Source organism: Thermobia domestica, chromosome 17 (assembly GCF_964235325.1).
Source record: "Thermobia domestica chromosome 17, izTheDome1.hap1.1, whole genome shotgun sequence".
Lineage (NCBI taxonomy): Eukaryota > Metazoa > Arthropoda > Insecta > Zygentoma > Lepismatidae > Thermobia > Thermobia domestica.
This window is the reverse complement of record NC_137470.1, coordinates 164,377,006-164,400,803: the sequence shown is the minus strand read 5'-3', so window position 1 is coordinate 164,400,803 and position 23,798 is coordinate 164,377,006. Positions and strand designations below refer to the sequence as shown.

Here is a 23,798-nt window from a genome sequence, read left to right as displayed (position 1 = left end):
TAAATCTTAGATATCTTAGTCTAAAGTGCTTTCTTTAGTAATTATTTGAACAACCATGTAGGAGGGAGTACGGCGTTTTATTTTGCCCCTCTCATTTCAGTACCCTTCCAACAGAAAGTAATTTCTCATAAGCAGGGTAGACAAAATGAATAAGAAATATATTTACAGCATCCTCTCCCCTTTCATGATTGGAATATCACGTAGCATTTTTTTATTCTACCAAAGATGGCCCTGTGCGGTTAGGGGTAGGTAACTAAAGAAATACCTAATATATAGCGCCCCTTGATTGTAATATTACCGCTTCTTTATTTGTACGAGGGAGCCCCAACAAGGTGATAAAAATAATAGGAAAAATGTCTATTGAATCCAGTGGCGGATCCAGCACAAACTTCTGGGAGGGAGGGTAGTGAAAGATTCTTTTGATGATGTGAAGCTGTCACAAATTACCACTTTACTAAACTAAACATAATAGTGGAGTGAACTGGAACCCAGTCAGTTTAAATTGATGTAAAAGTTTAATTTTTGGCTTCATATTAAAGTTTTAGTTTCAAATGAAAATTTCAGTCCCAGTGGTCAAGGATCAAATCTCGTGGGGCTCTTCAGTGTAGGCTAATACGGGCCCCTTATGAGAAAAGGCAAAAATATTAAAATGTTTCTAACGTTCGAATTTTTCGTCTATTTTAAAGAATTGTTGGGCTTCGTATTAAAGTGTGTGTTCCAAATGGCAATTTCAGTCCGATGGAGAATGATCAAATCCTGGAGTCGGGGGGGCTCATCAGTAGTGTGCTACGGCTCCATTATGGAAAAAGGCAAAAATATGAAAATGCTTATAACTTTCGAATTTTTCGTCTATTTTAAAGAAATTATTGGCTTCATATTAAAGTCTTGGCTTGAAATGACAATTTCAGTCCTTGTGGACAATTATCAAATCTCGGAGGGCTCCTTGGTGTAGGGGTTTCGGCTTCTTTATGGGACAAGATTCACGTAATTGATATTGCAAAATTGTTTTGTATACATTAGTGTAAACTTGGACCATTTGGTTAATTTTACCTCTTATATTTTGCAGATTTCAAATTCCAAGCATAGTTACTTCTCAAAGCTAAAAGGCACTTACTAGTTTCATTAAAAGGAAATGTCTTTTATGAAAAGTTGTCATGGAGTAGACGAACGAACAGACACCCAAACATTGGTTGAGTCGGACGGTTGAAACTCGTTAAGCTCACTTCAATTATTACTATTATTATTATTATTATTATTATATTAATAATAATAATAATAATAATAATAATAATAATAATAATAATAATAATAATAATAGAGCATTCATGGGGTCCGTGGCTCGACTCCACTTCGCGCCAAGTGAAATTTGAGGTAGACAAATACCATGTGCATGGGTATGGGTTTTCTTGGAATTTTCCATTTTCCTCCCACTTTCTTCATCTCATCATTTCATTCATCATCATTCTCCCTTAGCGTAGGTGCATAATCGTGCAACGTTAAACTAGATATTCCATTTAATTTTAATTTTAATAATAATAATAAACAATTAATTCAACTGAAAGAACTGTAATTTATGTTGACGGCAATTATCATAAATATGCAACCATTATAAAAACAATGCTTTGAGTAGAAAGATAATCCTTCCCAAGTGTTAACGATTGCGCACGAGATAAGACATGTCTCGAGAAAGAGACGAGACGCGCTTTGTGACATCCAAAAGAAGACGTAACAAATGTTTTGGACACGAAATAGCTTTTAAAATGTCTTGTCTTGTCTGGAATGTCTCGAAAACAAAAGTCTAAGTTTTAAAATTATTTTTCAAGATCTATTCTCTCAGAAGTAGCTCTCTGCCTTAAAATTAATAACGGCATTTGTGATTTTTTTAAAAAAATAAACAATGTCTAAAGTTAATAGTTAACTTTTCGAAAAGAAGCTTCATTAAGGGTGAACCTGAAAGATGTCCACAAACTTTGGGAGATGATTCGTGACATCACAAGGAGACAAATGGTCCTTTTGCAGTTTTCGAATTCAGCTTCGTTGTCGAGATACAGGGTTGCCAACTGGTCGTGTTTGAGAAACTCACTGGAAATAAATTCAACTCCAAGAATAAGCTACTACAGGTCAATTGACTTATACCATGCTGCAAGGTTAAATATTTGTTTATGAAGTGTGTACAAAATTTGCCAGTGTCCTTTCTGAGAACATCGTCGAGAAAAAGTCACCTCCAAGAATAAACTACCTTTCGTAAATTTTTCTAAGAGAAATATCTGATACTGCAATATAGGGTTGTTAATTAAATATTGATTAATGAAAAATAAACAAAATTGTTAAAACCATTTTGGAGAAAATAGCTTTTTTCGATTTTCGGCTGTTAGTAAACCACACTTATTTTAGGCGGTAGGAAAAAAATGGGAAAATCTCCTGTAGGAATACTATGTAAACCCTAAGTTTAAAATTTGGTGTAGATACGTTGAACGGTATGGCCTCTAGGCGAGTGCACAGAAAAGTGTATCGAACGGACGGACCGGAAGGACGGGTATCGAAAAATCACATTTCCGGTATGTAGACGCCCTGAAGTATGTAAATCCGTTGATATCTGAATTTGATATACTATTTTCACAATCACCATATTTTCTTCTCTCTTTTGTCGCTCGAAAAAGAAAATCCTGAGTTTACCACAAAAAGCTAGGGTGTTTACCAAAAAATATTCAATTACAGGGCCACCGCACTAAACTTTTTCAATTCAATTTCTTAACTGTGTTAGGCCGCAGTTGTTACTGAAGTGTGTATTTGGATAATACGAAAAAAAAATATCGTATTATTCAAATACATCGAATGTCAGATTATCGAATAAAAAACTTCGATTGAAGAAAATCCACACTACAAAACTAACTCACACTTTGAGCACATTTTCATTCGACATATAATAGAGCAATTAATGCAATAATTGTTAATGATATATGAAAAAAATCAAATGAGTCATTTTCGAGAAAGTCGTTCAAAAAGAACACGTCAGGAGTAACCTACCTCTTGTGAATTGTTTCGAACAATGAGTTAAGATATACTTTTGCTTATTAATGAAATATTTATTTGCGAAATTTGAACAAAATCGCCTGTCGTTCGAGAAAATTGTTGGGAAAAACCTTGACCCCCAAAATAATCTATCCGTCGTAATTGTTTTTCATAGAAATGACTTATACTAAAATATAGGGTTATTAATGAAATATTTATTTATGAATTATCAATAAAATTGTCCACGTAAGTTTTGAGAAAATCGTGAGGGAAAAATAACTCCCCGAATAAACTATCTCTTGAGGATTCTTTCAGGGCAAGCGAGTTATTCCATATTATTAGGTTTTTAATGAAATATTTATTTCTGAGTACGAACAAAATTGCTTGATTCATTTTAGAGAAAACCGTGGAGGAAAAACACCCCCAAGAGTAAATTACCCCTCGTATATTTTTTTTCAGGACAAACGAGTTTTGCCATATTGTTCTGTTATTAACGAAATATGTATTTTTAAAATACGAATAAACTCTTTTGAGTCATTTTTGAGAAAATCACCCAGACAATACACTCCACCAAGAATAAACTACCCCTCGCATTTTTTTAGCACAAACGAGTTATTTATGCCATATTGTTAAGTTAGTAATGAAATATTTATTTATGAAATATGAACGAAAACACTTGAGTCCATTTTGAGAAAATCACTGAGAAAAAACTCACCCCTAAGTATAAACTACCCATTGTAGATTTTTCTCAGATAAATGCCTTATACCATAAAATAGGGTTGCTAATTAAATATTGATTTATGAAAAAAGAAAGAAAACAAAATCGTTAGAGCCAGTTATGAGAAAATATATTTTTTCTATTTTCATCGTACAGGAAACTACCCTTGTTTTGGGAGTAGGAGGGAAATAAAAGAAACTATAGGAAATACTATAAAAATCTTAAACTAAAATTTGGTGCAGATAAGTTGAACGGTTGGCCTCTAGGCGAGTGCACACTAAAGTGTAGCGAACGGAAGGGACGAACAGATGGACATGTATCAAAAAATAACTTTTTCGGTATTAGGGGCTATAATACGTGTAAATTCGTTGAAATCTCAAATTTGATTTTTTTTTCGATCACCATACTTTCTTCTCTCATTTGTCACTTCAAAGTAAAAGGAACTCAGAACTACAGATAAGAGACACCTACTTTTACACATAGACATTTATTGATTTAAAACCGTTTTAGTTTGTCATTTCACTTCCAATTGAAAGGTTTTACCATGACTAACGGCATACCAATGACGAGATGGAAGTTTTGAGGAAGTAAATGCAGTCTAGACTACATTACGCCTATCAGCCTGTTTTTACTTTTGCAATTGTTGACAGTTGTAATTTCGTCCAAACGCTACATGAAATAATTCTAGGTTGACGTCATTGTGTTACTATTTTAGTATTGTTCTCTTCAGACTTGGTTGAAGTTTTGTCTTAACGGTTATACATTTTTTCTTTCTTATTTCATCGTTACACATAAGAATAAAATGTTCTGGTGAGTGGATAAATTCGAACCTACGAACATTTGAGTTTTCATTCTTCCAACACATTACCAATGGACCAAGCTTTGTCTTCACGTTAACGCACGGTTACAGGGTTTATTACGATTTAAATAAAATGGCTGGCTGTTAGAGTTTCCTGCCCAAATATTTCGATAAAAAATTTTCATTGCTTCGTAGATACGCAGAGCAATGTTTAGATACACATTTTAGGATACTGCATTTTAGTGTAAATAATAATTTCATGCCAGATAAAAGCTAGATAAGTTTTGATAAAATGTTTCATATGTAGTTCTCAATAATAGGCTTGCTGTTCGGGGTGAAGTTTCAAGGTTCAGCATTGACTAGCAGTTTTTGCTATTAATATCCCTTCTAACAATATTGGCAGTGGACAAAAGTTAGCCCGTGTTGAAGCTTTTTGCTCCTAATTTAATTATTTTACTTTATTATTTAACGAATATATTGTAAATTGTCAGCAGGCACGTATACAGTAATTTATTTCGGAAGAGGCCCGACTTCAATATTAGGATAAATTATAATAAAATTTTAAAAGATAATCCCAAAAATTAGGCTAAATTTACAGAAAAGTTGGGATTTCAGAGGGGGTCCGGGCCCCTGTACCCACCCCTAAATGCGTCCTTGTTTGTCAGTAACGTTTCCTCATTTTGAAACCCTCAAAAACTTCGGATATATAAAGGGAAAAGAGTTATTTTCGATAAAATATCACTTCAAGGAGACGCGACAGTTTTATTGCACATGGTGGTATCAGGGCCGGCGCTAGCAGTTTTGCCGCCCTGGGCGGTACTTTCACATGCCGCCCCTTTAACCCGCAACCTTATTTTGACAGAAAACGTTCAAGTGTCACGAAAAAGTAGGATGCCCCGTTTAAAAACGTATGAAATGGAAAAGTAAACAAAAATTGAACTACCTCTCTCGAATGATTACGTAATATTTAAATGACTCCATATATAACACAATATTCAGTATGCTTGATTTCGCTGTATACCTGTGATATACAGAATACAGAAAATACAGAAAATAAAATTTAAAAAACAAAAGTTCTGTAGTCACAACAAAGAATTTTAATTTTTAAACTTATTTTATATCAAAATATGTTCCCAATAGAGTTGATTGATTGAATTTATTTTTAGTTTAGCGTCCCTTTCGCCAGCGAGGCTATATGAGACGTTAAACTAATGATTAAAGTGGAATCCGAACCACTTGAGCTCCCGCCGGGAATCGAACCCAGGTCTCCCACGCCAAAGGTGTTTGCAATAGAGTATGGAGCATGAAAATAATAGTGAATCAGCTGTTACGGCAAAACTAAGTGATTGGCCTAAGCCTTATGATGTACTAGAACACAATAGTGATACATGAATTTAATCTTAATTGAAATAAACTTTTCTTGCTTTGATATGAGCAAATTTCTGTATAACATTCGCGTAGTCCAATGTTTCAGCCAATTCGTGTTGTATTGATATCGCTAGTCCACTCAAGCGTGTTTCAGACATATAAGACGTAGATAGTTTTTAATAAGCTTAAGTTTCGAAAACCTTTCTCCACTTGCCACGGTTACCGGTAAGGTTAACAAAATCCTAAGTGCAACACTAACATTGGGAGTAAACTCATGTTCCCTAATTAATTTTAAAGTTTCTTTTCTTGAGTTTTTACGCTTAACTATAGCGGATAACACTTTTAGTTCGTCTTTAAAATCACTGGGGTTAATATCTTTCGATTCTTCGTGTGTTAAAATGCCGGCAAATTAGTATCTTTTCAGACAAAAGTTCAGGTGACATATCTCTAAGATTACTTATATCGTAATGAAAATCGAAATACTCGAAGTGATGTTTAAGTTGCTCAAACTCTTCTCTTAAAGCTAACACAATCACGTCTAGAACTTTGTAATAAAATTCGCTCTTGTATCTTGTTCATGGATCTTCAATTGCTTCATCCTCTGCCTCGTACTGAAATTGTCTCTTCCTCTTTCTACTTCGAGCTTGCACTGTATTACCTATCTGTGGGTCATCCATGTCTAATGCTGATGACAACTCCATCATATCAACTAAGTAAGATTGAAACTTTGCATCATTTCTGCTCCTCTCAAAGTATTCAGATATATTGTCAAGAAACCCCAACTGCATCCAACACACGAGAATGAATGCTTTGGAGACTTTTAATTACTATGTTTATGTGGAGTAAAAAATCATATCAAATAACTAGTGAGTAAAGGAAAGAAAAGTTATGAGCTGGTTTGCTATACACAGAGCATCGACGGTGACCATTCTATCTGTTCTATTGCCATTACTTATTAGAAGTAAGGCATCATAAACTTTCCCTGTTTGATACGAGGGACTCGCATCTGAATGGAGTCAGAGCATCAATTCGGCTCTCGCATCTTGTGGTGCTCAATGGTTTTAAAGTGAGACTGCTAATATGTTCCTTTAGTATGGTCCAATGTTAAACCGATGCAGATTTTTTTTTTTTTTTTTAGCTATACAAAAAATGGAACGGCGTATTGAAATGTTGTGGCTGCATCATTAACGACAAGGTTTAGTGAATGACTATTGCAAAGAACATAGAAGACTCGGGAATTTATTTCTAAAATTCTCTTCTGAATACCTGAATGTTTGCTTTTCATATTGGAAACATTGTCATATCCTTAGCCCCTTATGTCTTCGATAGGAATGTTAATTTCCATTATATGTTTAATTATTACTTCTGTTAGTCCTAGATTAGTGGTGTCTGTTACCGCTACGAAAGAAGAGTGTTCTCAAATTTTTACAGAACATTCTCTATTACTGTATGTAATTTGTACATGACCGATTATTGTCATTTGCTCGGTACCAGAAATATCTGGCGTACAGTCTAGTATTATACTATAATATTTTGGAACTCTCAACAAAGACAGCATTTTACTTTTTATTTGTTCACTAAGAATCTGAATGATTCCAGTTTGGACACCTTTTCCTAAGTAATGGTGGTATTTATTTGGTCCTCCTATGGGTCTCAAGTGGGAGTGTACCTTTTGCATACTTGGAGTGGAGCGTTAGAACATTGTTGAATAGAAAAAACATAAAATATACCTTGATAATCTTATCCACCCTAGCTGAAAATCTTATCTATTTCGCTGCAAGGGAAATATTGAACGATACCTGTTTGATAATTAAAAATGAGGAAAAATGCTCTGAATTTCCTGAGTGAGTATTTTCCTAAATGTGAGTGAAGTAACTTCAATTATATTCTCAGATGAACACAATTTTATTTTTCCATGTGGGCCCATTACGAAGTATTATATTTTGATAGTATTTTTTTTCTTTTCAAATTTTGCCGCCCATTAGACTTGCCGCCCTAGGCGGTGGCACGGTTCGACCCCCCTCGCGCCGGCTCTGGGTGGTATCCAACGTTCACAAGGGCAAGAATTCCTTCCCTTTTATTCTTTCGCTATTGTGCTCTATCGAAAGGTTAGGTTTGTAAAATATTAATCTTACAAACAAGGGTGATTGGCAGATAGGAATACTGAACAGAACTCCACAGAAATGCACGCTGAACTTAACGTTTATAGCTACTCTTTGGTGATTTGGCCTCAAGGTCAATCGAGTGGTAATTCAGTTCCGTCTCTGTTCTTGAGCCATGTTCGTATTACTTCGAACAGTTTTGCTAATGAAAAGCATGCCTCGTAATATAACAGACTTCTTTCGCGTAAGAAATCGAAACTCAGTTGGTCACAGCAACTTTTGTTACCTAACCATAACGGCCTAGGGTCGTCTTCAGTAGAATAAAAAAATGTTACGTGATATTCCATTCACGAAGGAGGAAAGGTTACTTTAAATATATTTCTTATTCATTTTGTCTACTCTGCTTGTCAGAAATTATATACTTTCTGTTTGGACGGTGCTGAAAAGAGAGGGGGGGGGGAAATAAAACTTCGTGCCCCCTCATACATTTTAAATTTTGTTACATGGTTGCTCAAATTATTACTAAAGAACGCACTTAAACCAAGATATCTAAAGTTACATTATGTAAGGGTGGCATATTCAGTAATAATAATAATAATAATAATAATAATAATATTAATAATATTGCCAAGTGAACTTTGTGGTGGACAAACACCGTGTGCGTGGGTTTTCTCGGGGTTCTCCCGTTTCCTCCCACTTTCTTCATTCCACCATTTCATTCATTACTCATCATCACCGTCTCCTTTAGCCTAACCGGCATAAACGTGGGACGTAAAACTCAAAGATTTCATTTCATTTTCATAATAATAATAATAATAAATGTCTTTGGAGAGCCGAAATTATGTGACACGAATCATTACATGTAGAGCTTTAAGAGGAGTGGTCATAGGAGAGGAAGAAACAGGGTTTTTCTCTGTCTGACCAACGTAAAGATTATGTGCTGAAGAAGCATAATAAATCTACAATAGGTTGCGTTTACGTAGAATATCAGTTACTTCAGTTCTCCTCCTTCGGGCTACTTACCTCATGTGGTAAATTCAAAACAATTTCAATTTAAGACAAATACATGTAAAACTTTTCTGTAATTAAATATATATAGGGGAAATTAAACATTTAATAGGGAAATCTGTTATCAAAGTGTCCAAAAAAGTAGATAGAAGACTATCAAGCGAGAAACATTGTGAAACTTTATAAAATTCTCCAAATTAGAATTAACATTTACTGGAAAACATTCGTTATGCACCAGTGAGCATGTAGTGAGTAGTGAGCACAGGGGAAATTATTACAAAACTGTTTGCAAACAAAAATTAGAGACACTAATGCAAGTGCGAGAACGGCATTTTTTTTTGATATCGTCATGAGTTTTACACATATGTTACAATTTGATTTTTTCCCACATAAAAAATAAATAAAATAACCACAGTAATAAAAATTACAACGGCACTTCCATGGGGTTCGAACCCAATACCTTCGGCATACAGACTAGTTGCTTTAACCAACTGAGCTACTTGTTTTCTTACGTGAACTGAACCTGTTCTACGGTAAAGACGATTTTTCATTACGATTGTGCTAAGAATTCGTCTTTTTCCATAGGTAATTTCCATTATTTGCTCTATCTATACGTTAATACTTAGCATAGATTCATATATTTGGAGTTCGCTGATAATGCATGTAATAAGACACATTAGAAATGTTTCGTTAAAAGTTTCGTTTGTAGATCTAATCCACGTCTCTCTCAATGACATAGATGTCACTGCTTCGTGTTGAACTGCAGAATTCCCTCGCGTTCTTAAAAATTTCCCACTTTAGCAGAGTTGGTAATTCTCGAGATTTCTGTCGATTTAATGTTTTTTGCTTCTAATTTATTTATTTTAAGCTAATATCTAACACAAATATTAAAAACGGGTTTGTTATTAACCTGTCCTGCTGGGGAAACCTTCCGAAATTTCGAACATATAAAGAAAATGGGGATATTTTCAAAAAACTTCAGAATAAAGAGACGCGTCATTTATTTTGCTCATGGTAGTACAAAAGGGGCTAAACTTGTAAAATTTATTCTTTGCCTCTTTCTCCGAGTTGAAGTTCCCCTTGTAAAAATATAAATGAAATCAAAAATTAAAAGTATGTGAGTGAGGTTTTGGGTTCGTTTTCCGGGTGTCACTTGCTATCATGTGCACCACCGTTAAAGTCTCCCTTCTCTGAATTAACTGGTTTATGACTCGATAAAGACTGATTTCGCGGTTTGGAAAATCCTATCTCCCCGCGGTATCCCAGGGCTTTAGGGAAATAAGGTCCCCTAAACCTACAGCAAACGAAAATTAATTTTATTCGCACCTGTATCCATGTATCCACATGCTGCAATGCTGAAAAATTATCTTGCTCTAGTTTCTAGTTTGTAGGGACGAACTAGACTGACTTTCACTTCCCATGAAAATTGAATACTACTACTACTACTACTAATAATAATAATAATAATAATAATAATAATAATAATAATAATAATAATAATAATAACGTTGCAAGAAATAAACAAACATCTTGAATTTAAAATTTTGATTGAAAGATCATGAAAATCAGTTCAATTCAGTCCATGGCAGATAGAATTAGACAATTGCCTATATTGCCTTAACAGTTATGCCTAACAGACTCAAAAAAAGTGTTACCGTTGAGGTTAGGGATGCAATTGGTTTATGAAAGTAAAAGTTCACGAATTTTCGGTTAACAAAACAATAAAAGCTTTAATGAATAAAAAACAAACAAAAATGTTTAGATAAAAGAAATATTTAAAAAAATCTCGTATGATGAAAAATTAACGCTGCATTTGGAATATTGTGAAAACAAATGTGAAAAATAAGGCAGAAGGCCTTAGCACCAAAATTAATTTAAGTGAATTACATCTATTTTCTTTCTTGACCTCCAGCTTGAATGAGTTATTACCAGTAACTTGACATACATAAACTAGTGAGATCGATATACATAAACAGTCATATCTGAAATTTACGATTGATTATCCTTTCATAACGAGTACAATACAAGCTGGTTAATTTACAACCTTACATTTGATAATACCTATTTACGTAACATTGGATAATAAAATATTAGCGTTGATCAGCTTATACTTTATAACTAATAATATTCCTAAAATTATGAATTTAAGATTTGTATAGTGTGATGGAACCTGAATCTAATTACCTACGATTTAAGTTAAGTAAGATTAATATAGGCCTATATTCGCGAATAAGTTGGAATACATTGAAATAGCAATAAATCGAAATAAGTTGAAATAGGTCGAAATAAGTTGGACTAAGTCATGACTTTGATTTAGAATTTAGTGAGAAATTTGAGAGGAAAGCAGAATGAGCTAAAGAAAATGAGTAAGCCTAAGCCTGGCTTCTAATTGTTCCTAGTTATCACTGAGAATTGGAGATAATTACACATGATATTAAATTTGATATCATCATAAACAACAAGAATACCTCATACATAATATGAATGTGATTAATATAGTGATTTAACCATGCATAAGACACACACACACATATATATATATATATCACATATTAGCGAATATAGCAAAATATAAAGACAAATATATACAGATAAATCATAGATATAAGCATGCATACATACACAGAATACAATTTATACTAGAATATTCATAATAAATGCAAAGACGTCTTTTGAAAGAAATTTTGAGACAAATGTATCTATTTTTCATGGTTTCTCTTATGTTGCAACTGTAATATACGCATGTATGCGTAGGTTGTCGTAATTATTGTGGCCTATGCGCATAGACTTCTGATCCCTCTATTGGTTTGAGGATCAGAATAATTCATTCAATGCGGCTTTGCTTAGCCTACTTCATGGTTATTGCCAATACATACTTTTCATGATAGAATCTAACAGCTGTTCCGTTCTTAATAACGTTTTCCGTATCTCTAACAAAAATGACTAATCGTGAGATTATTCGCGATTTTCTGATTACTAATTAATATTTAAGCTCTCTACGTCGAATACTTTCATTGAAACGTGATACAGACTTTTTATAAAGCTCCTATTACCATATTGATTGAAATGAATTTAATCAGTTACCAACTCCTTTGTAAATGACTTTACAGACAGTGATTCGATACAATTTAGACAATACACTGATTACACTTAAAAAAATATCAAGCTTGGTTTTTAATTATCTTACATTAAAAAAGAGTTCCTGTCAATGGCTTAGACGCATTTTCACTGCATACAAATTCAAGCATTCTAATTTGAATACTTAATAGTCATATTTTATCAAGAATTGCACCATTCGAGCCACTAAAAAGTTCACATATATTTTGTTTACGTTTAGTTTATCTCTTTTTATCCGCAATTATGCTTCATAAGTGACAAAAGAATAAAATATAGGAATTGATATATCTTGAATGAGAATGATGCTGTCACTAATATCACATACTATATAAGTAAAACTGGCAAAGTGTCTACAGTCCAATGTAGGCTGACTTTAAAAAATCTAATCGTTGATAGCTAAAAGTCGAATTATAATTTTTTTCTCACTGTGATGGAATTATGTTTGGAAGTTTAAACTATTTCCGGACTTTAATTTTGGTACAGAGAACGTCTTGCATTCCTACTTAATGCTGAGAATTTTTCCTTTTTCTACCAATAAATAATTTAGATGAATCCTACCTTTCGTTGTCACTGCACTGACCACTTTCGTTGTTGCCACGGCGCTGACCACTTTCGTTGTTGCCACGGCGCTGACCACACATCACAGAGGTACTTACGTCTCCTCTTCCCATGCCTGCGCGAAGAATGTCTTGGGTCCTGAGTTCTGTCCTGAGACTCCTCCTGAGCCTTCCTCCTAAACTGCCAGGGGCGACGCGTTTTGGTCTGTCCATGTCCATCGAAATAACCACTGTTCCGCTGATTCATCTCTCCAACAATGCACTCCTCTGCACTAAAAATTTCAATTATCACACTGCACCATCACCCGTTGTGTCGTGAGTGTTGTGTCACACGCACTAATTATATTAAATGTTTTTATGAAGTGTTCATGACAATTTAAACTAATTTCGTATTGTTAGGGCTAGTCTAACTGCTGTTTGAAAGTGTGTAGGCAACGTTCAAGTTCGTTTTCACGTCTAGTTAGTAATCGTAGCGTCTTAGCGAAATCAGTTTATTAACGCTTGCTGTGCAAGATTTTTCATAAATGTATGTGTAAAAACTATATCACTCACACAAAATGTCTGTAAATGTTTAAGTACTTGCGGAATTTTAAAGTTTTACTTTGTTGCAGAAAATTTAAGTATAAATGCCTATACTTTAGTGTTGTTGAATGATCGTCCACCGGGCTACTTGTTAACCTAGCCTCGCATACTCTTTCTTAATTGACGTTTGACTTAGTGTAGTGTGTGTGTGTGTGTGTTCCGGGTTTTTGAACGTACTTGTTCCCGGTTTGTTGACTACGTCTCACTGACAGACTGACTTGGAATTTTGAATTCTCAACTTCTCGATTGTTTAAGACACGCCTCTAACTACGTTTTTGCTCCCCCTAATTTTTTTATTGGTCAGAATATATAGGTGTCCTAAATTTTTATTTTCTTGGTCTCCGCCTATTTACGGTGTCCGAGCGTCGTCTCTCCGACGTAGTGTTTTTTTTTTTAAATTTCACATGTTATATAGAGAATTTTTATAGGGACTGATTTGGCGTCTCGTAGTCTCATGCGTGCTTTTGAACCAAGTTACAGACCTGTGTCAAAATTTTATCTAGGTTCTACGTGGAGACATAATGACGAGTACGCGTGTTGGCAAATTCAGAGATTATTTTCTACTTGGATTCTATTCAATATGTGTAGACTTAATTAATTTCGGAATTTCACAAAAAGATGCTAAGAGCTGTTTTGTTTTTTTCCTTGAGCTCACGGAGGGTCCTCTGTATGTGTGGTCTTTCTTCTACGCGTGTGGCTTAGGCAGCGGTATTAAGAGACAATAGAAGGGTCTTTCAAATGTCCTCGCCGCAACGACAGGTATACAGAATAAAAAAGAAAACATCTTACTCTCGGATAGTGAAGGAAAATAAAGAATGTCCTATGCTTCTTTAAACAGACAAAAATGAAAATGAAGATATTCACTAACGTTGTTCATAATTATATGCAAAATTGAATTTAAAAAATTTATTTAAAAATTAAATAAAAATGGTGATGATGCAACTGTCACACCCTTCCCTCGTTTTTACCCGCTGGCTGACGAACTGTGTCCGTAGGTGAACGCTTCGGATGGATGTATTATCTTACTCCCCACTCCACCCCGCTGACTAGCTTTTTCTTTGGGCACAACTGAAAGGGTGCGTAAGAGTTGAATTTATTGGTCTCCTTTGTTTCTTTCTAATGCTTGGTTTCTCAGCATCTGCCTTACGGGCGACCAATTGGCGGTTATAAAACAGTATCTGGGACACGTTTATTTCATCTTGAATGGGTGTACTTGGGCATGGGTTATGGCCCTTTGTATATTTAGATGCATGATTTTCTTTTTTCGGCAAGAATGCAAGATGCCTTTGTCCCCAACAATAAATCTAAACCAATATAAAAACTGACAATGGTTTCGATATTCCTTTACTGAAACGTATGTCAATAAATTTATGGTACTTTGAAAATTACAATCCATGCCGCCTGTTATGGTATTCCTCTTTGAGAATACAATTCGTAAAGAATTTTTTTAGAATGGGATTTTTCCTGATTTTTTGTAGATTTCAGTTTTGAATGTTTCGTGCCGCGACATGTATCATAAAAACTCGACAAAATGTCTCTGTTATAGCTTTGCACGTCTCGATTTTTTTACAGTAGCAATAAAACATGGCGACGAGTGTTTTTAAACACAGTATGGAAGTGTCTAATAACTCTATTATTTTGAAGAAATGTATATTTATTAACCATCTAGCTCCATAGGAAAGAAAGAAAATTGCTTATCTTTGAATTATTCTCTCATATTATTGAAAGAATTGCGAATAAAATTGTGAATTGATCACCATATATCCAACAGGATGTCTGAAAACGAAATATTCCTTCCATTCTTTTCTACTACCTAAGCGGCTTTACAAAGGAAAATTCATTTACCTTATTTCTCCTTTATACCCCCATAACGTTAAATATACTATATGAAATGAATGCAGCTGCATATTGAATATCTTAGTTCAGTACTGTGTTGTGGTTAAGTTGTAGTAATCGCACAGTCTAAAAAAACTTGTGCTTTTGTGTGTGTTTCATCTGTGTTCTTCAAGTGACGACATCAAATCCAAGTTTTTATATTATTATCATTGCTTTGATATATTTGTATTGAGAGGGAACCCTAGAAAATCCACACACATTGTTTTTGTCAACCACAAACTTATTTGCCCAAGGATCGAACTATGGTTCCAATGCACGAAAGGTGTACGCTCTACCAATGAGCCATCGTGTTTTCCAAACTATCATTGAGCCATTGTGTTTGACAAACCGAGGATAAATACCCCTCAACCAGCGTACCCCACGATTTAGAGTAGCACTGAGCTACCGCACCCCCACGAACGAGATATTTACTTTATGAAAAGATTCGTTGAGGGTGGAACCAGGCCCGCGTTACCCCCTGAATGTTGTGAATATTTATTTGTTCATGAATCGAAATATTATGCTGATACACATTATAGATTTTGTGAGTGAGTAAATAATGTAAACAGAATTGAAAATTGTTTTACGGCCAACTAAACTGTTGTTTGAAGACTACGTGCGTTTGCTTCGTCATCAGTCTAAAAGGCAATAGGCTCATAGGCAATCTAAAAGTATATATTATTTGAAGTGTGTGTGTGTGTTGCGTTTTGTGAGCAACAAGAAAGATGTATAGCACGAGGTACATTATATGATTACCAACTTTTATTATTATCACTAGCTGAACCAGCGCTCGTTACACAGCGCATCATTCATATATGAGCATGAATCTCCTTGTTAATCCTCACATCTGTCCATGTCCCTTTGCAGAGACAAGTGAAAGAAGTCTTGATAAAAATCGGCAAGAAATACCGTAAAGGAAAGATTTTTTCGATTACTTTCCAATATCTCGTACCGTTTGCAAGATTTGAGCCTACTTCCGATCGGAGTTTTTAATTCATGTATGATCGGTGTTTTCTTTCTTCTTGCATGTAGTATGTAATAAGCAAATACATGAACTAAGTAACTCTATGGACTATAGAACCTGGAGGTTCAATGCCGCGTTCACAAAAGCTCTCAAATTACTTCTATCCTTAGCCAATTGGATCCAGTTTCTACTTTGTATTCTTATTTCTGTGAGATCCATCTTAATATTGTCCTCCCATTTGGGCCGTCTTCCTAATGGTCGTTTTCCGATTGGTCTTCCAGTCAAGACTTTAAAAGCGTTTCTACTTTCTTCCATTCTAGCTACATGGACTGCCCATCTAAGCCTCCTAGACTTGACGACCCTAACAATGTTAGGTAAACCGTATAAATTGTGTAGTTCCTTGTTATGAAGATTCCACCATTCGATATTTCTGTTTCTCATGGATGCGAATATTCGTCTCAGGATCTTGTTCTCGAATACTTTTAATGTATGTTCTTTCTTCCGAGTAAGCGACCATATTTCGCAACCATACAGAACAACAGGCATGATTATCGTTTTATATATTTTAAAATAAGCTAGTACATTACACATATAATCAATTATAATGTCAGTGATAAATGGTGTTCATTGGGCAAAACATTCCAAACAATAAAAGTTCAACTTAGACTGGAGAAATGGTTATCCTTCGTTTTTCATCATAATTTCTCCAGGAAACAAACACCTGAGAGATATGCAGCCCCTATATACAATTATATGGTGTTGGAATGTATAATAGGTAGGATATGATGCTTTAGATTTTTTTTTTAATTTCAACACTTCGAGTGTACCCGTAAAAGTGAAATAAATAATGGTCATTCCTTTTTAAATATTGAGTTAGAACTGGACAATCTACGCAAAATTTGCAATCGATCAGTGAATGTGAAAAGGTCGTCTTTCTAGAGCCTCTAGCTTCCGAGATCTCAGTGCTAAAAGGATTTGCCACAACATACCAATGTCCACAAACGTATAGTTTAAGAAACTCCAGAGATGGCAGCACAATTCATTTGCATTTTGGAGAAGGTTTATAAAAGTGCAAAGGCTTTGAACAATAATTTGAAAGGATAAACTTTGTGAAAAAGATCTCTAAGAAATTTATTTAAAGTACACATTTTTAAAACTATGTCTTTGTTATAAACGCGAAATCACAAATAACCGTAAATCAAAGGTTTGAAAGTTAAAGTTACAGGTTGGAGCTCAATCTCCCTTAATTACTATTGTAGCATTTTAACATTATTATTGTGGGTGTACAGATTTCCATGTGTGTATTTCTAGACATCTGAAACAATGGCGGAGGGGAACAGTTAATTTATTGAACAAGGTAACGTCTTATTTACACAGAAATATCTGACTAGTTACATAAAAGTATCAAGGCTTCTTTAGAGAAATGCTTGGTGATGTACCTTAGAGCCATCACTGCAGAAAGAAAGAAAAAATGATTTAGTTCCTTTCATAGTTTATAGTTTAGTGCTGAAACTGTGCAATTTCTTGTGATTTTTATAACAATGCTTGTTACCTAATATTAAAGCGTGATTGAACAGAATAGGGTACTGACCATCATTTTGGATTGTTTGTATATACTATCTTGATTAAATATAATGTAGATACTATAACATTGTCTGAACTATTTGTTGAGAACCTGTGACCATATTGGGGAGTGTTTTCGGAAAATGAGTACTTTACACATAACACTTTTAAATCAAATATATAGCCGATATACTTTACAGCGGCATTTGTAGTAAATGTTTTTTTATTTACTGTAGTGCAAAATAATTAAGTTCAACAGAAAGATTGGCGTTTATCTTGCTTTGCATAACAAGAATGAATGGAAAGAAAAATAATAGATTTATTCCGTAGTATTTAAAAAATCAATTAGTATTAAATGTTTAAAAGTGTTTTAAATGTGTTCGAAAAAGTGTTCCTATACTGAACAAATGTACATAACGCAAACAAATAAAAATGGATAGATAGGAGGGAAAAGAGGTTTTAGCGTGCGGTGGACAATTTCCTAGAGTTAAATTTCATTATCGCAAAAATTGCGTTTGATATTTAAACGTGGATGTGTAAGGGTATCCTGTAGATTTATGGCACTTTTCTACAGTTAGATTTGAAAGAAACACGGTCGTTTATTTTTGATCATGAAAGCTGAGGTATGATCCCTTTGAATTTGTGCTAGTCCAGTATTTGCTATTGTAAAACTTGCGAAAGGTAATGAATGGTGACCTGTTTTAAGACGCAAAAAATATCTATCCGTATATTGCTATTAAACATTTTCAAAAAAAGACTTTTTGCCTCGTTGAAAAAGAGGAGGCTTTGCCCTTATCTGTTAGGTAGTGTTGTAATAATTGGTGTAATAATTGGTAGATGCAAATGGTGTTGTAATAATTGAATAGACTGTAACGGGAATAAATATATTTATAAATCCTGTTGAAGCAGAAACCAGTATTGAAAATGCAATAAGCGTAACAAATACATTTTAATCTCTTAAATTTTCTCTTATTTTTCGATAGTAAGTACTGAAGTGTTCATATTGTATCCTCAATTAGCTCAATTAGATTCTCTCGTGGGATGTTATCTGGAATATTCATTGTTATTAAACAAGTTTTTATGGTATTACCATAAAAACACTTACAAACTAAATAAATCGAATAAACATATAACTGATTTATATCTTCTCAATCATTTTTTCTTTTTGCACATCATACTCAAAGCTTTTTTACCAATCACTACAACATAAATCGTTTTATCTGGTACATCGCTTTCAAAATTAACAGTCAATTTCAAATTAGTTCTATCATTTACAGTTACTGATTTATGCTTGCTTGTGTTAATTACAAACATTTGTCTATTTTCTAAAAACTCTTTAGGATAATAAAACATCTCAGTGTTTCCAATTGTAACTCTCTCATATATCTTATACATTTAGTAAGCTTTGAGACACTTATCTTTTTCAAAACCGAAGTTCAAAGATTCTAAAAGAAAAGTCTCATTTCTAGAATTACGAAAATGGATATTTTAACTTTACAATAATCAAAATAGCTTCAAACTCCTTGATTATCATTCCTATCAGTTTGAAAAAATACAATCACGAAATTAGGCATATCAAATTCACTTGAGATAAATTGTGTGGTTAGATCGAATTCCAAGTATTTGCCTGTAACTGATTTCTGTAAACATTGATATGTGTTGAAGGAAATAGAAACCTTACCCTCTTTTAACATGTTAGATCTTAGCATAGTTAGGTTCATAATTAACAATAGGCATTCTCAACTCCATATTTGTAATCTTAACTTTACCTGGATGTGGTTGATCTTTCTCATATTTCCCATTCTCCTTTTTTGTTTTCTAAATAGCAAATGCATCATCATCAGAACCACTTCTTTTAAATGTATATTTCAATCCTCCTTTCCACATAATATATTTATAATCAGAACAAAATCCTGGTAAAAGTCTTAGTAAAAATACTAATTTTTCATCTGTTCTTCGCCATGTAATTCCTTCCCATCCACATTCATCATAATCATTTGCTTCTGGTTTTGAAATTGTACATGTGTTTACAGCTGTCGAAGTTAAACCAGGAGAATCTATAATATCCAGTATCTCTCCATGCTTACGAACTTGTATTTGAGAAAACAGATGTGGGAACAAGTTATTAATAAGTCTAATATTTTGACCAGTAGTATATTCACCATTTGCATCTCTACCTCTAATTTCAAAAGTTACATAAATATCAGCATAAGGATGAACAAACCCATCCCCAACATCCATATCAAACTCAATAGATCTATTTGGTTTATTTAAATTTTCGATTGTATTTTGATTAGGTTTAAAGGATTGTAATTCATGACTATTTTATCCATATTTATTATAAAGAAAAAATATGTTTATCGTTTTATGGATTAAATCCATAAAACAAACAAATATAACAACTTCTCCAAATATCCTTATCCCTATTTACCTAACTAATGATTTCTGAAAAACTATATCCATCTGTAAATATCTTTAATATTACAATACATAAATGTCCACAGACTACCTCGTTAAAATGTTGTACACGATTGCTACTGTACTCTATATTATAACCAAGATATTTTACAAGTGTTTTTGGTGAAGATCTATGTTACTTAAAGGTTTAATTTCTTTACTTTTTTGGGCTTTACGTTTTTTGGAAGCTTACCACCTTGCTCCTCTTCCACTGCTAAGTTATGCCTTTTGTTCTTCTAATTCCTCTCTATTCTTTTTGCATAATTTACATCTTTTGCAATAGCAGCTGCACCTCCAGCAGCAGAACCAAGAACACCTATTAGAGCTAGAATGGTTGGATCTGTAAATATAAAATTTCCATAATGAACTTTATTATCATTTACCTTTATTTCTTTGTTTATTTTTAAACTTGACGTATAGAAAGAGTTAAACGCATTTTTCTACCTTCTTTCATCTTTTTGATTTATCATTTAATTGTTTCTTGGTTAAAATGTGATCAACATTTAACTGTTTAAGTTCCTCGTTAGGAATTGTAAATGTCAAACTACACAACTTCATACTTACTTATATATTTATTATACAACTGAAAAAAGAACTTTTATGGCAAATTCCATAAAAATTAAACAATACTTAAAAACCTAAACCAAACCTTACTTTTGTATTCATAGCCAAAGTAGTTCCAAAAACTGGTAACCGTTCTCTTAAAAAGTTTGCATCTTTAGCAAAAGCTCTTTCCTATGCTTTATTTTCTAATTCTTTGTCTGCAATATGTCTACAAGCCGTATCTTTATTATCTCTGTAGTAAATATCATGTTCTCTACAAGTTTCATCTAGTGGGTTAATGCCCTTATCACCTCTTTCTAGCCTTTCTTGTAGCTTCGTAAAAAGGTCCAAAAAATTCGTAGACTGGAATATGTAACTCCGGTATTCTGTTCATGTTTATAATCCTATTTATTAATCCTTTTCCATACTTATCACTATTCCAAAATTTTGGTGGTAACCTATTCAATAGCAACCAGGGCCTACAGTTGAACGGTATTCACCAGGTTATGGCATATGCTGATGATTTAAATTTAATAGGGGATGATAGGAGAACAATAGAAAGAAATGCAGAGATCTTATTAAACGCTTGCCGGGGCTTGAATTTAGAAGTAAATGCAGAGAAAACTAAATACATGGAAGTGCGTCGGGACCAGAATACAGCAAATTATGTATGCCTTAAAATATTAAATAATACTTTTGATAAAGTGGATAATTTAAAATATCTAAGATCAATATTAACAGACGAAAATCATATTCACGGAGAAATTAAATGTCAACTAAAAGCAGAGAATTCGTGTTACTATTCGGTTCAAAATCTCTTGTTGTCGCGAATTCTCTCGAGGAATTTGAAGCTTAAAATATATAAAATAATAATCATGCCTGTTCTGTATGGCTGCGAAACATGGTCACTTACTCTGAGTGAAGAACAGAGACAAGGTATTTGAGAACAAGATCCTGAGACGAATATTCGGACCCAAGAGGAACGGAAATGGGGAATTTCGAAAACTTCATAACGAGGAATTACATAATTTATATGGTCCATTCAACATTGTTAGTGTCGTCAAGTCTAGGAGGCTTAGGTGGGCGAGTCATGTAGATAGAATGGAAGAAAGTAGAAACGCTTTCAAAGTCTTGACTGGAAGACCAATCGGAAAACGACTATTAGGAACGCGTAGGCGCAGGACAATATTAAGATGGATCTCGCAGAGATTGGAATACAAAGTAGAAACTGGATGCAGTTAGCTAAGGATAGAAGTCAATGGAGAGCTTTTGTGAACGCGGCATTGAACCTCCGGGTTCCATAGGCCATAGAGTTAGAGAGCGAGAGAGAGAGAGAGAGATAGATAGAACGTATTCAATATCTTTATCAAATAACCTACACCCTTTGGATCATTAGGAATAAATTGCGAGAGTTTAGAATTAATCATATCCATTATACCTACTTTCTCATTATAAAAGTTATCATTTCCAGCTTTTTCTTCTCCATCTATAACTATTAATTTTCTCACATCAAACCATATATAATCTTCAGGTAATTCGTTGTATATTTTTATTAATTCTCCAGACTGGTGTTTTTTTTCTTGGCGGTGTTGGTTCTAGTGTTGATTTTATATATTCGTCGCAAATGGGCTTAATGATTTCAAGATATTTTTACCTCTGTTAGACCTTTGTTTTCTTCTACTTGGATTGCTATCTTGAAATGCGACATTAGAATCAATAACTATCTGTGTTTATTTTGTAAATCATGTTTATCATAATTTGTTGGATTGCTTCTTGTTAACAGTTCCCATAAGCCTTCTGTTCCTGTATAATGTCGATTGTTTATTATTAAATCGTCACCATTTATTTTAACTTCTGTGTCTCCCATCATATTTATTATTTTCCCATCATTATATGCTTGTGTTCCAAAAACCTTATCGTCCCTTGTTGTATAATATCTTGTAGCAACTTTACCAAATTGTATTCTTTTCAATTCATTCTATACCTTTTTAATTTCTTTAGTTACAGGCGAGTCATCATCACCTATTGATCATAACTTGTTCTTGGAGGTGTTTCAAATAAATCAGAATCCAGTCTTGCACTTTTATTTACTACTGGAACCAACTCTTGAATTAGATTTTTATTTTCTTCTGCTACTTTTGCTATATTTTTTCCTAAGCCTTCAATCGCATCTTTATCAGGCTGTTCTTGTTTATATTTTTCGTGTTTACCTCGATTAGCCTGTTTAATTTCCTTAAATCTTTTCACAATTTCTTATTTTAACTTTATATATTTCTTAGCTTCAGCAGCATCTGACTGACTCATTTTTTATATAAAGAAAAAATCAAAACGTAACATAACACATCGTAACGTAACCTAACGTAACACAACATACACGTTCATCTACGTTCATCTACGTTTAGGTACGTTCAAATACGTTCGTTTGAGTTTACGTTTAAGGTTTACCCCGTTTTGATCTGACTTCATAATGAGAAAGTACGCTCGAGGTTCGTTAATATAAACTGTGTGAGAATGCAGGTTTCACAAGGGGAGGGGCATTTTATCCCCCTTTGATTCACTATATTTTTTGTCTTTAATTTTTTTCTATATTTACTATTGTTTGTTTTCCTAGTCATATCTATTGTTAAAAAACATGCTTTCTTCGCAACACGTATTGCAGAGTGATTGTAATTTTTCAAACGACATGTCAGATCCAACGAATTCATCATATATGTGCTTTAAATGTGTTATCCTGTCTAAAGATGCAAAGAAAATGTAAATTGTCCCTTATTAGCTGTGTTGGTACTTTAGAATATGTTTGTCCGAGATAAAAACAGTTCAAACTTTATGTCGACCTCGAGTAAAATATTTCCTAACGTGATTTTGTTCTAAAATGAAATCATCAAACACTAGCACAGAATCGTTCTCACAGTCATCTAACGGAATAATCTCTTCGTTGTTTCATTTTACTATTGCAATTGTGTTATTAATATTTCGTTCTATGTCTTGGAAAAGGTGTATTAACTGTTGATATTTAGGCTGATGTAGACTTTTAGAATATATATAAATATTTCTATATTTAAGCCAATCTGGTGCTAGGAAAAAGTTTTCAATCATTAGTGTTGTTTTACCACAACCAGTAGGTCCTACAATT

General features: G+C 33.7%; 1 protein-coding gene across 8 annotated transcripts in view; it reads right to left on the bottom strand.

Annotated features, from left to right (window-relative positions):
- Positions 1–23,798, bottom strand: part of LOC145674461 (uncharacterized) — a 338,683-nt gene that overhangs the window by 263,230 nt on the left and 51,655 nt on the right. For all 8 annotated transcript variants that reach the window (XM_081744547.1, XM_081744548.1, XM_081744545.1 and 5 more), the window contains one exon: positions 20,316–20,462. The gene's annotated coding sequence lies outside the window, so the exon portion shown is untranslated. The remainder of the gene's footprint in view (positions 1–20,315; positions 20,463–23,798) is intronic.